Raw genomic sequence first — 13,093 nt, forward strand, 5'->3', positions numbered from 1 at the left:
CCTTGTACCGTACTCTGCCCAATCACGTCCTCCGGTAGCGCATTCCAAGTGTCCACGACCCTTTGGGTGAAAAAAAACTTCCTTGCATTCGTTTTGAACCTATCTCCCTTCAGTTTCTCCGAATGCCCCCTCGTACCTGTTGTCCCCTTCAGCCTGAAGAATCTGTCCCTATCCACCCTCTCTATGCCCCTCATGATCTTGAAGGTCTCTATCATATCACCCCTGAGCCTCCTTTTTTCCAGAGAGAAGAGCCCCAGCCTATCCAACCTCTCGGCATATGGGCAGTGTTCCAGCCCTCTTACCAGTTTCGTTGCTCTCCTTTGGACTCTCTCGAGTACCGCCATGTCCTTCTTGAGGTACGGCGACCAATATTGAACGCAATATTCCAGATGCGGACGCACCATCGCTCGATACAGTGGCAAGATGACTTCCCTCGTCCTGGTTGTTATGCCCCTTTTTATGATGCCCAGCATCCTGTTGGCTTTTTTTGAGGCCGCTGCGCACTGTGCAGATGGCTTCAGTGATGCATCCACCAGCACTCCCAAGTCTCTCTCAAGACTGCTTTCTCCCAACAATGCCCCCCCCAATTTGTAGTTGAACAACGGGTTTTTTTTCCCTATATGCATGACCTTGCATTTTTCCACGTTAAAGCGCATTTGCCATTTGTTCGCCCAGTCTTCCAGCTTGTCTAGGTCCCTTTGCAGGTCCTCACACTCCTCCCTGGAGCTAACTCTGCCGCACAGTTTGGTATCATCTGCAAATTTTATAACCTCGCACTTTGCCTCCTTTTCCAGGTCATTGATAAATATGTTGAAGAGTAACGGCCCCAGCACCGATCCCTGCGGCACACCGCTCGTGACTCCCCGCCAGTCAGAATATTGGCCCTTTACTCCGACCCTCTGCAGTCTACCCGACAACCAGTGCTCTATCCATCGGTGCACATCCCCTCCCACCCCGTGGTTCCACAGCTTCCTAAGCAGCCTTTCATGTGGCACCTTGTCGAAAGCCTTTTGAAAATCGAGGTAAATGATGTCGATGGGTTCCCCATTGTCCACCCGACTGCTTATTCCCTCAAAGAAGTACAGAAGGTTCGTTAAGCATGACCTTCCCTTACAGAATCCGTGCTGGCTTGTTCTCAGTAGGCCATTTCTCTCAATGTGCTCGCAAATGCCGTCCTTTATCATAGCTTCCACCATCTTCCCTATAATTGAAGTCAGGCTCACCGGCCTGTAGTTCCCGGGGTCACCCCTCGATCCCTTTTTGAAGATAGGTGTGACATTCGCCAATTTCCAGTCCTCTGGTACCTCTCCAGTTTTCAAGGATAGGTTACAAACATGCTGGATTGTGCCCGCTATTTCTTGTCTTAGCTCCTTCAGAACCCTCGGGTGGATCCCGTCCGGACCCGGTGATTTGCCGCATTTTAACCTGTCTATCTGTTTGAGGACATCCTCCTTACTTACCTCTATGTGCTCCAATTTCTCAGCCTGTTCCCCACTCATGAGCTCCTCTGAGTCCGGTATATTAGATGTGTCTTCTCTCGTGAAAACCGACGAGAAGAACGTGTTCAGCCTCTCAGCTACCTCTTTATCCTCTTTAATCACTCCCCTCCTATCCCCATCGTCCAACGGCCCCACCTCCTCTCTCGCTGGTCGTTTCCCCTTTACGTAACTGAAGAATACCTTGAAGTTTTTCGCCTCCCTGGCCAGCCCCTCTTCGTATTTCCCTTTTGCTTTTCTAACCTCTCGGTGGCATTCTTTTTGGCATTTCCTGTGCGCCTGGTGATTTTCCTCCGTTGGATCCTTTTTCCATCTCCGGAAGGATACTTTTTTGTCGTTTATTGCCCTCTTTACTTCTGCTGAGATCCAAATCGGGTCCTTTGACCGCTTGTTCTTGCAGCCTTTCCTGAAACTGGGGACGTACATTTTTTGTGCTTCCTGCAGGGTGTCCCTGAATAGGGTCCAGGCGCTTTCCACAGTCTCCATCCTAAAGATGTTTCTGAGCTTCCTCCCCACCATTTCCCTCATAGCAACATAGTTCCCCTTCTTGAAGTTGAGCGCAGTTGTTGCGGTCCTCCTTACTATGGGTGTCCCCCTTTCTAAAGTGAATCTGATCGCATTGTGGTCACTGTTGCCTAGTGGTCCTCCCACTTCTACCCCTCTTGCAGGTCCTCCTAATCCGTTCAGGATGAGGTCAAGAGTAGCACTCCCCCGCGTCGGTTCCCTGATCAGTTGCTCCATAAAGCAGTCCCTCACAGCTTCTACAAATCCTGTTTCCCTAGTGCAGTTGGAGTGACCCGTACTCCAGTCTATCCCCGGGTAGTTGAAGTCCCCCATCACTGTTACACTTCCAGTCCTGCACTCCTGTCTCAGTTCAGCTTCCAAGTCGTGTCCGACTCCTTCCGGCGCACCAGGTGGGCGATAATACAGCCCCAGTTTTATGTCTGCACCCTTGTTTCCCGGCAATTTGACCCATAGCGATTCCAGCCCTTCTGCCTTCGTTGCCATATCCATCCCGACCGAGTAGATAGAGTCTTTTATATATAGTGCTATGCCTCCCCCCTTCTTGTGGGTCCTGTCTCTCCTGTAGAGCTTGTACCCCGGTAGCGCCACATCCCATTGATTCTGCTCTGTCCACCATGTTTCTGTAATTCCAATTATATCTAGGTCTTCCCCCTTGGCCACGACCTCTAGTTCACCCATCTTGGCCATGAGGCTTCTTGCATTTGCGTATAAGCACCGCAGGTCCCGTTGTTTTTTCTCCACCTCTGCATTCACCTGGGCCGCCTCTCCTGTTCCCTGTACTTCTGCTTTGCCCTCAGCCTTTACCCTCGTAGCTTTCAGCTTCCCCACATTTCCGCCACCCCACTTCCCCGCTTTTCCTCTGGGTTTTCTTGCCCCCTCCTGGGCCCCTGCCTCTGTTCGATCCCCCTCGCCTTGTGTAGCCCCTATGATACCCTCAGCTTCCGCCCTCGCGCCACCCAGTCCCCCTGTGTCTCCATGCCCTTTAGTCTCTTCCCAGCAAGCTCCCTTTACCTGTTGTTTCCCTCGCTGTCTGATCATAAGATCCACTGGTCTCTCTACTTCCTCCGTGCAGTCAGCCCGTTCAGCATCTGTTCTGGATACTGTTGTCCGAAGCGTCAACATCAGATCAGCTGTCGGCTTTCCCCCTCTCCTCAGTTTAAAGCCCTCTCGATCTCCTTCTTCACATTGGCAGCCAGTAGTCTAGTTCCCTCTGTGCTCAGGTGCAGGCCGTCCCGCCGGTAGAGCTTACTCTTTCCCCAGAAGGACGTCCAGTTCCTCACAAAGTGGAAGCCCTCCCCCTGGCACCATCTCCTCAACCATGCATTCACAGCCTGGATGTCTGCCTGCCTCTTTGCATCTGCTCTCGGTACAGGCAGGATCTCTGAGAACGCTATCCTCCGGGTACTCCGCTTCAGTTTTCGTCCCAGGACCCTGAACTGGTCAGTCAGCGTGGCCATGCTGAAGTTCCTCCGGCTCACATCATTTGTTCCGATGTGGATTATCACCACAGTCTCCTCTGCCTCTGCTCCGTCCAGGATCCTCTCGATCCTATCAGTGACGTCTCGTGTCTTGGCCCCTGGGAGACAAGTCACTAGCCGGTCCTCCCTTCCTCCAGCTACGTGACTATCTACCTCTCTCAAGATCGAGTCTCCCACCACAATAGCAGACTTCCCTTTCCTCAGCAACTCATGTGTGAATGCCTTACCACCCGACATAGGGCACTTGGTTCATCAGTTTCCGCAGCGCTAAGAAGTCGCTTCATCAACAGCTGTTGAAATTTTTTCGCTGCCTTCCCACTCACGTAGCTTATTTTTTAACTTTTTAGTCAGTTTTTGTTTTCTTTCTTTTTTATAGTAAAAAAAATTATTTTACATTTTCGCTTTCACGAGTTTGGGCCAGCGGGGTCCGTTTCCCTCCTTGCGCCTCGACTTTTGATTTTGCCAAGGCCATTTTTCCCTCCATGTCCCGTCCTTGGATGGGTTTTAAGAAGTGCGGACAGTGTGCTCGCCCTATTTCCATCACAGATCTGCATCGCTGGTGCCTCCAGTGTTTGGGGCCAGAGCATAGGGCTGAATCGTGCACTCGTTCCTCACTCCAGAAGAGGACCCTTAAAAATTGTCTGATTCAACAGCGTCTCCTCTTCGGTTCTGCTATGAAGGGTGATTCGACACCAATGTCAACGTCGGGGTCCACACCAAAGTCGATATCGCAACACCCAACGTTGATCGAGTTCATATTCGGTGTCGCATGCAGTGGGTAAGCCGGCTAAGAAGCCTTCCCCCACCACTTCGGGCTCCCAGGTCACTTCAGCAGTGAACCAAGTCCTGCAGACCTCGAGAAGACCTAAAAAACGATTGGCTCCTATATCGGCGAGTGCCTTGAAATTGGTCTCCTCATCACCGGAGCGCAGATTGGCACCAATGGTACCAGCAAAAAAGCCAGCTGTACTGGTGCCCAAACTCAGGCAGCAAATTCAACAACTGCTGCAAGAGGAGTTAAGGGAGCAGTTACAGCTCTTACTCCCTGTTATGGCAACACCGGCTCCTCCGGTGCCAGTCCAGTCTGAGTCTTCCATATCGGCACCAAAAATTGCAGCCTCTATGTCGATATTGCAAAAATCTTCCTTGGTGCCGTCTGAATTGGCTAAACACTCAATGTCGGAGACAGCTCGGCACCATTCTTCTTCCCAAACATCTCCTAAGATGATGTCTGTCAAATCGAGTAAGGTTTCAAGGAAGATGAAACGTACAGAATCATCGACACCCAGTGCTTGACACCGTATTCTACCCATTCAAGACTCGGACCTCTGGGGTGATTCTGAAGAGCCTGTTCTGTCTGATGAGGATGTCTCTTCAGATGAAGACTCTCAACTTCCATCTTCTCAAGAACCTTCCCAACGAATGGATGAGTCTTCTTTTTCAAAATTTTTGAAAGACATGGCAGAGACGCTTTCTATACCTCTTGAACCTGACTCAAAAAAATCTAAACAACTTTTGGATGCATTAGATTATGAGCTGCCACCTAAGGAGTTTCTTCGGCTTCCCTTTCATGACATCTTGCGGGAGACCTTTTACAAGAACTTAGAAGCTCCTTTGACCATCCCTGTGGCTCCTCACAAGCTGGATTCACTATATAGGATTGTACCCATTCCGGGCTTTGACAATTCTCAGCTCCTCCATGAGTCTCTCCTGGTGGAGTCCACACTTAAAAAATCTGCTGGAGCCAGTGTCTATGCTTCTGTACCTCCTGGCAAAGAGGGTAAGGCAATGGACCAATGCTTGTCAACCGGTCTGGTAACTATGATTTCCATTTCTCCTTCTATCGCAAGCATTTAGTTACCCAAGTGGCCACTTTTCAGAAGTAATTACCTGATCACAAATTACCTGCTTTTCAAAATTACATTTCTGACTTGTTACAGCTGTGCAAATACATGGTACGCTCTATCTATGACACTTTTGAGCTAACATCTCGTGCTGCGGCTATGTCTGTGGCAATGTGACGCCTAGCCTGGCTCAGAGTCTCGGAGCTTGATGTTAACATAAGAACATAAGAAGTTGCCTCCGCTGAGGCAGACCAGAGGTCCATCTCGCCCAGCGGTCCGCTCCCGCGGCGGCCCATCAGGCCCATTGCCTGAGCAATGGTCCCAGACTATCCCTATAACCTACCGCTACTCTTATCTGTACCCTTCAATTCCTTTATCCTCTAGGAACCTATCCAAACCTTCTTTGAAGCCTTGTAACGTGCTCCGGCCTATCACAGCCTCCGGGAGCGCGTTCCATGTGTCCACCACCCTCTGGGTGAAAAAGAACTTTCTGGCATTTGTTTTAAACCTGTCTCCTTTTAATTTTTCCGAGTGCCCCCTTGTACTTGTGGTTCCCCGTAATCTGAAAAATCTGTCCCTGTCTACTTTTTCTATACCCTTCAGGATCTTGAAGGTTTCTATCATGTCTCCTCTAAGTCTCCGCTTTTCCAGGGAGAACAGCCCCAGCTTTTTCAGTCTGTCAGTATATGAGAGGTTTTCCATACCTCTTATCAGTTTAGTTGCTCTTCTCTGGACTCCCTCAAGTACCGCCATGTCCTTTTTGAGGTACGGCGACCAATATTGGACACAGTACTCCAGATGCGGTCGCACCATTGCACGATACAGTGGCAGGATGACCTCCTTTGTCCTGGTCGTGATACCCTTCTTAATGATACCCAACATTTTGTTTGCTTTTCTTGAGGCTGTGGCGCACTGTGCCGACGCCTTTAAAGACGTGTCCACCATCACTCCCAGGTCTCTTTCAAGGTTACTTACCCCTAGCAGTGATCCTCCCATTTTGTAGCTGAACATCGGGTTCTTTTTCCCTACATGCATGACCTTGCATTTCCCTACATTAAAGTTCATTTGCCATTTTTTGGCCCATCAAGATCGTCTTGCTAATGCTCCTTGTTTGGGCGATGAACTTTTTGGAGCTTCCTTAGATACAACCACCCAAAAGTTATCAGCTCACAAAACCAGGTGGGATACTTTGGTTAAAAACAAAAAAAAGCCTCTACCTGTTCGCCCTTTCAGACAACAGTCTTCATATCAGCGTTGTTTTGCTGCAAAGCCTATGCCACCACCTCAGTCTCAACCTCGCAGGCAGAGGCAGCAACAGCAGCAACCCCGTTAACCCCTGCAAAAAACAGCAGGCTGTTCCATCAAAATCTACACAGCCTATTGGACCTTTTTTTCCGGAGCTTAGACAATCTCAGCATTTCTCAACCTTTGCTCAGCCCATCGGAGGTCATCTTCAGCTTTTCATCAGTCATTGGGAACTCATCACATCGGACCTATGGGTCCTCAGCATCATTCGTCAGGGTTACTCTCTCCATTTTCAGACTCTTCCACCAGACGATCCTCCAAGAGAGTCAGCTTTGGACTCTGCACAGTCCTCCCTTCTTCTGCAGGAAGTGCAATCCCTTCTTCTGCTGAATGCCATCGAGGAAGTTTCCCTCAATCAGCAGGCCCAGGGATTCTACTCCCAAGAAGACTGGAGGACTGAGACCCATCCTGGATCTCAGAGCTCTCAACAAATTTCTAGTCAAGGAGAAATTCAGGATGCTATCCCTCACCCTACTTTATCCTCTCTTCAATCAGAACAACTGGCTATGCTCCCTGGATCTCAAGGAAGCCTACACTCATATCCCAATTCATGCGGCTTTATCCTCTCTTCAATCAGAACTGGCTTTGCTCCCTGGATCTCAAGGAAGCCTACACTCATATCCCAATTCATGCAGCTTCCAGAAGTACCTCTGTTTTCAAATCAATTGCTGTCATTACCAATACAAGGTATTTCCCTTTGGCCTGACATCTTCTCCCAGAGTTTTCACGAAGTGCCTAACTGTAGCCACCTCTCTCCGATCACACTGCCTTAAAGTCTTTCCTTATCTGGATGACTGGTTGATCAAGGCTGTTTCATCTCAGGAAGTGGTCTAAGCAACATCTCAAACCATCTCTTTTCTCCAGATTCTAGGATTCGAAGTCAACTTCCCCAAATCGCATCTCATTCCAACCCAACGTCTGCAACTCATTGGGGCAATCCTCGACACCACTCTCATGAGATCCTTTCTTCCTCCAGATCGACTTCAGACTCTTATTCGTCTCTGTCAGCAATTGCTTCCTCTTCAAACCATCTCTGCCAGACACATGATGGCTCTTCTAGGCCACATGGCTTCCACTGTCCAAGTGACACCACTGGCAAGACTACATCTTCGCACTCCTCAGTGGACTCTGGCTTCCCAGTTGTCTCAAGCAACGGATCGTCTCTCACAACATACATCTGTGGCATCATCTCTTCAGCGGTTGCTTCAATGGTGGATGACCTCCTCAAATCTATCGAGGTCTTTTTCAGTTACCCCCTCATCACAAGATCATCATGACAGATGTATCCCCTTATGCTTGGGGGGCTCATATGGATGATCTGCAGACTCAGGGGTTTTGGACCACCATGGAGTGGAAATTTCACATCAATTTCTTAGAAATCGGAGCGATGTTTTATGCCCTCAAGGCTTTTCATCATCTTCTTTGCCCTCAGGACCTCCTCCTTTGTACAGACAATCAAGTAGCATTGTACTACATAAACAAGCAAGGAGGCACATCTCTCCTGTTGTGCCAGGAAGCCCAAAAAATATGGTCTTGGGTGACAGCTCGCAATCTGTTCTCGAAGGCGGTCTACATTCAAGGGGAGAAGAATTCACTAGCAGACAACCTCGGCAGAATTCTTCAACCTCACGAATGGACTCTCAACTCTGCAACTCTCCATTTTTGCTCAATGGGGCACTGCTCAAGTGGGCTTGTTTGCGGCTCCTCACAATCACAAGCTGCCCCAGTTTTTTGTTCCAAACTTTCCTCTCCGTCTGGCAGTAGATGCCTTTCTCCTGGTTTGGATGGGTCTGTTTCTATATGCATTCCCTCTACTTCCTCTCATGTTTAGAACTCTTTTCAAACTCAAACGAGAGGCAGCCTCCATGATTCTCATTGCTCCATGGTGGCCCAGACAACATTTGGTTCTCCTTTCTCCTTCAACTCAGCTCCAGGGAGCCCATGCCTCTTCCAATATTTCCTACTCTGCTCACTCAGAATCAGGAACTGCTTCTACATCCCAACTTGCAATCTCTATACCTGACAGCTTGGTTTCTCTCGGGCTGAATTCATCTGTCTTACGTCTTTCTCAGCTTGTTCATCAAATTATGGATGCATCCAGGAAACCAGCCACTCAGCAATGTTACCAACAAAAGTGGACTAGATTTTCTTCCTGGTGTCTTCCAACATCTTTGGCAGTGGAATTGGTGCTGGATTATCTTCTTCATCTGTTTGACTCTGGTCTCAAGTCTACATCTATCAGAGTCCATCTCAGTGCTATTACTGCTTTTCACATGCCAGTTGAGGGAAAACCTCTCACTGCTCATCCTTTGGTTTCCAGGTTCATGAAGGGGCTTTTCAATGTTAAACCACCTTTCAAGCCTCCACCTGTCGTCTGGGACCTTTAATGTGGTTTTTTTCCAGTTTGATGAAGCCACCATTTGAACCAATGGTCACAGCTCATCTCAAGTTTCTTACCTGGAAAGTAGTCTTCCTTATTACTCTCACCTCTGCCAGGAGGGTCAGTGAGTTACAAGCATTAGTAGCAGATCAACCTTTCACAGTTTTTCATCATAAGGTGGTTCTGCATTAGAGAGTTGCGCGGGGACAGAAATCCCACCCGTCCCCACCCGTCCCCGCCAAAGTCCCACCCGTCCCCGTGAGGACTCCCACCCGTCCCCGCGAGGAATCCCTCCGTCCCCACCCGTCCCCGCGAGGAATCCCCTCCGTCCCCGCCCATCCCCACCTGTCCCTATAAACTACAGAAATAGTTATTTCATTTAATTATGCTACTGAATTAAAGGCTCTGGTAGAAACCCATTTAAAAATAAGCAAAAAGACTTTATTAATTTGGAAATATTAATTGGGAAGAATACATACTTTGTAAACGGGTTTCTACCAGAGCCTCTAATGTTTATAAATATTTATCAACACAACTAATATACTACTTTATCCTTAAGCAAAAAAAAAAAAAAATAATAATTTTTTTCCTACCTTTATTGCCTGGTTTCTGCTTTCTTCATGTTCTCATTCAATTCCTTCCATCCACTGCCTCTCTTCTCTCTGTGTCTTCCATTTGCTCTGTTACTGTTCCTCTCCCTTTCTCCCCCCTCCCAAATTGGTCTGGCACCCATCTTTTTCCCTCCGCTCCCCCCATAGTCTGGCACCTCTGTCTTCTTCCCTGCCAGCGTCTTCTTCCCATTCCCTCTTCCCCATTTCCTTTCAGTGTCCTTCTCCCCCACCATCTTCCCCATGTCCTGTCAGGCAGCATCCTTCTCCCCCCTCTGCCTTCCCCATGTCCTTTCAGCGTCCTTCTCCCCCCTCTGTCTTCCCCATGTCCTTTCAGCGGCCTTCTCCCCCCTCTGTCTTCCCCATGTCCTTTCAGTGGCATTCTCCACCCCTTTGTCTTCCCCAGTGCTTTCAGGGTCCTTCCCCCCCTCATCTCCCGTTTACCCCATGTCCTTTCAGCGTTCTTTTCCACCCCTTTGTCTTCCCCAGTGCTTTCAGCGGCCTTCTCCCCCCTTAAGCGTCTTTTCTTCTCCACTCCACCTTTCCTCCCTCCCTGCCTCCACCTTTGTGGCGCTTTTGCACCCGACCGACAACAGAACAGGCCCGGTCGGACAAATCTCCCTGTCCTGTAGCCGCGAATCTAAATTACCTTCTTACAGCAGCTGGAGTATTGAAGCTGCTGTAAGAGGTAATTTAGATTTGCGGCTACAGGGCAGGGAGATTTGTCGGCCGGGCCTGTTGTCGATCGATCGGGGGACCTGACCGGCTGTGCACATTCTTCGGGGCGGACCGCCCCCTCCCCCCTCTTTCGTTCGCCATTGCCTTCTCCCTACCTGCCCTGCCGCACACAGCCGACCGGAAGTCTTCCTGATGTCAGCGCTGACGTCGGAGGAAGGGAGGGCTTTGCTTAAGCCCTCCCTCCGACGTCAGCGCTGACATCGGGAAGATTTCCGTTCGGCTGTGTGCTGCGACAGGGCAGGTAAGGAGAAGGAGACTACCCTCGCGGCTCGACCAAGCCCGCTGCGATCCAACCCCGCAGGAACCCCGCGACCCTCGGAGGCGTCCCCACGGGATCCCCGCGACCCTAGGGGGCGTCCCCACGGGATCCCCGTGACCCAAAGGGGGAACCCGCGGGATTCCCGTCATCCCCGTTCCCGTGCAGCTCTTTATTCTGCATACACATCCAAAGTTTCTTCCAAAAGTTGTCACTGAATTTCATCTTAATCCTAAACCTCATTCGCATGCTGGAGAAACTGCTTTGCATACTTTGGACTGTAAGCGGGTTTTGGCCTATTACATTGACTGGACAAAGCCACAACAAACATCTCCCCAACTTTTCATCTCTTTTGAGAACGATTTCCAACTGGCTAGCTGCCTGCATTTCGTTCTGCTATGCTTAGACTGGACTGGCACTGGAGAGTCGTGTTACAGCCCACAAAGTTAGAGCTATGGCAGCTTCTGTGCCTTTCCTTAGATCTATGCCCATTGAGGAAATCTGTAAAGCTGCTACCAGGTCCTCAGTTCATACATTCACTTCCAGACAGGATGGGCACCTCGGCCAATTTATATTACAAAATTTATTTTCTTAGGCCAACACTCCCACCATCCCATCTCTGTTAGCTTGGAGGTCACCCATTCGTGAGAATATGCTGCCTGCTTGTCCTGGCAGGCAGGCAGGGGAGCGATATATGCTGACCGCTAGAGAAAGCAATGCAATACATTTAATAGAAAAAAAGAAATAAAAGAAAAAAGCTAAGTTATTATCTTATTTATATAATAATTATCTAAATGACTATTCACAAAGCCATAGGGGATGAATGAAGATCTTAAGAATTTTTTGAAGTTTGTCTTCAAAAGGTCTTTCTGACACCTCATAAAACAGTATATTTCTCATCACTGAAAAATTTTGTATTTTGGTTGTCCTGGAATAAAGCACAGTTACTTACCGTAACAGGTATTATCCAGGGACAGCAGGCAGATATTCTCACATCCCACCCACCTCCCCGGGTTGACTTATCTTAACTGAGGGACCGCGCACCCTACGTCGGGCGGGAAGGCACTCGCACATGCACGGTTCGGGCTATCGCGAACTTTCTGAAGACTTAAAAGTGGCGATACACTTTTAAAGTGGTCCGTACCGGGGCTCCGTTGGTGACATCACCCATTCGTAAGACAAATTTTGGGAAAAACAAACTTGGTGTACATAGAGGTATAAATATATTAAACTTGTAGTTTTTAACCACATTTCCTTTAAGTTATACATGGTGGGTTTTTGTTCTTGTATTTTTTGCTATTATACATGTTTGTCAATGAAACGAACAAGATCCGTTTCTTTGTCCCGAAATCGTCCTGCAAAACATTCTGTCATCCATTACAGACGTCCGGAGGCAATTTCCTTAGGTAAGAAGGATTCACAGAAGGCCCAAAGAAATTACCTGTTTTATTTCCAGAATACATTCAGTTATATATCCTTTCACATGGGTCAGTGGTAACCATCACAGGAAAAGGGGGATGGACAAGAGAGGGGAGGGGGTGCGTGAGCAGGATATGTACTTCATTGTTTAAATCTTAAAGGTGTTAAGAGCTGTGGGGGGTTGAGCCTTCATGTCTCAGACAACTAACCTAGTTAACATAAATTAAATGACCTCTTCCCAAACCATTAAGAGAGTAAACACCCAACATTCTACATTTGATTACTTCCAGCATGGACAGAGACAGAAAACTTAAAATGTGTCCTTTCATAGACAGAGACAGAAAACCTATCCTTTCCTTTCAGTCAAGACATATATAAAGATTTTAACTTGGCTACTTGACAGAAAACACACATGTACCACTTGGATTATTTTAAGTTTTACCCCTTCCTGCCCCCTTTTACAAAACCATAGTGTGGTATATATTCAAACTGTTTTTATTGAAGGAAACAAAGGTACAACATACGAGAGAGAAAACAAACAAAAACGTGACCAAAAATCAGATATATCAAGTAGAGCAAAGACTCTTATAGTTCCACTCAACTCCATTAGCATTCCTTCAAGATTTATAAAATATAATAAGAACCCATCCCCCCAACCTCCAAGGGAGACTATGGTGGGGCAGGAAGAGAATGGGAGCATGCTGGACCATGAGGGAGAATAAGGAAAAGGGAGAGAAGATATGCTGGACATGAAGGAAGTGACATGAAGAAAGTGAAATGACTAATAGGGAGACAGAGAGAGAAGCGGGCTAAAGACTAAGGGTCTGTTTTACAAAGCCACACTAGCGGTTGCAGCGCGGTAACGGCCCCAAAGCCCATAGAGATTTAAAGGGCTTTGGGGCTGTTGCCGCATGGATGGGAGAAGGGGGCTGATCTTGAAAGAATGATCCAATGCTGGGGTTAAAACGAAGGGACTGGTGCAGGGTTTGAGGATGGCAGATGTCTGGGAGAGATGAGCTAGGAAGGTAGAAAGCTAGAAAATTG

The sequence above is a fragment of the Geotrypetes seraphini genome, chromosome 15 (genome assembly GCF_902459505.1).
Source record: "Geotrypetes seraphini chromosome 15, aGeoSer1.1, whole genome shotgun sequence".
Classification (NCBI taxonomy): domain Eukaryota; kingdom Metazoa; phylum Chordata; class Amphibia; order Gymnophiona; family Dermophiidae; genus Geotrypetes; species Geotrypetes seraphini.